Source organism: Syngnathus floridae, unplaced genomic scaffold (genome assembly GCF_059516105.1).
Source record: "Syngnathus floridae isolate MCC-2025c unplaced genomic scaffold, RoL_Sflo_1.0 HiC_scaffold_56, whole genome shotgun sequence".
Taxonomy (NCBI): Eukaryota; Metazoa; Chordata; class Actinopteri; order Syngnathiformes; family Syngnathidae; genus Syngnathus; species Syngnathus floridae.
This window is the reverse complement of record NW_028284085.1, coordinates 277,810-279,210: the sequence shown is the minus strand read 5'-3', so window position 1 is coordinate 279,210 and position 1,401 is coordinate 277,810. Positions and strand designations below refer to the sequence as shown.

Sequence of the window (1,401 nt, the reverse complement as noted above, 5' to 3'; positions counted from 1 at the left end):
TACAGGTCGCAGTCAAAGTCAAAGCAACACAATGATACGATAAAGATAATCTGGAAAACCCTGACACACCCTGTAGTTGTCACTTTTGGAAAAGACGAGCGTCCCTCCAATCATCGCCGGTGACGTGTTTTTCAGGCTCTGGAGACAGGAGCTCATGTCAGAAATGTCATTGTGAGTCGCGTTTGTTTCTGCGCCGGAGCCGTTCGTTCCCTTTGCATCCAAAGAATCTCAAAGGCGGATTATTTGTGTCGACAGGAGAGAGATTTGCTGCTACGATACCGACGTCGAGAATCTCTGAGGAGGAACAAAGCGTGAGGTCCTGCAAGGTGAGTCTGTTTGTTTGCGGCTGCTTGGTGTTGCGCAAGATGAAATGGCCTTTTTCTCGCTATCGTTCCTCTCGTCGATTCATCGTGAGGTGTCGCTTCAGTTTGTTCAGAGAGATGTTTGCTTCCGCGCCCGCAGGTCATCGAAACATTTTACGGCTACGACGAAGACGTGTTGGTGGACTCGTACGGATCGTCCTTGTCTTTTCACACCGACAGAACCCCCGACACGGAACCCGAAGAGGTAGCCCGCCATTTCTGCCAGCGTATTGGCACCAAACATTCCTCTTCAGCCTGGAATCGGACTCGTCTTTGCGTCGCGGGTGCTTTGTCGCCGGTCTGACTGATTCTGGTACTAGTGCTGTGTTGCATTGGTGTGTGCATGAAGAGGCGGAGCTTCGCTACCGCCAGCTGACGCAAGAATATCAAGCGCTGCAACGAGCCTACGCTCTGCTAGCCCAGACCAGCGAAAGGGGACTACGACGCCGAGAAGGAGATCAAGGTGGCGCCCCTTCCCGCAACCCCCGGCCGGGTCGCAGCCTCCCCGTTCTCACCCAGCCTCGGGTGTTCTCTGGTCTGAAAGGAGGAGGAGGAGCCTCCCTCCTCCTCCTTTCAGACCAGAGAAAAGCTGATGGTAGAAATGGGTCACTATCAAAGCAGAGTAGCAGATCTGGAGTCAGCGCTGAAGCAACAAGGACAGGTAAGCTCATCAATGAGCACACCTTTTTCTCAGACAAAATAGCTACATTCTTCAGTCACTCATCCGTCTGGCATTACTGGACCAACCCCCCCCCCCCCCCCCCCCCGAACGTGGCTGGGAAAATGCGGAGAAAAGCAAATGTCATTTTCCAGTCAACCAAAGAATTTGTGGATGAAAATGACACAACATTCCAAAGCTGTCCACGCGTTTGTCTCTTCTAGAATGTCAAGTGGGTGGAGGAGAAGCAGCTGCTGCGTCAGAGCAATCAGCAGTTGGCCGAAAAGGTGACGGAAAGAAAGGCGCTGGGCGGAGTCGCTTGGCGTCACACCTGTCGGGAAGCCCCGCAGATGAGGTCTGACTGTCTTTTCAGGTCAGGCG

At 53.2% G+C, this 1,401-nt stretch overlaps 1 long non-coding RNA gene across 1 annotated transcript; it reads left to right on the top strand.

Moving 5' to 3' along the window:
* On the top strand, positions 1-909 carry LOC148378260 (uncharacterized). Its single transcript, XR_015856068.1, has 4 exons — positions 1-171; positions 256-326; positions 463-567; positions 712-909. It is a non-coding gene; the product is annotated as an uncharacterized LOC148378260 (long non-coding RNA).
* Positions 910-1,401: the final 492 nt, after the last annotated feature.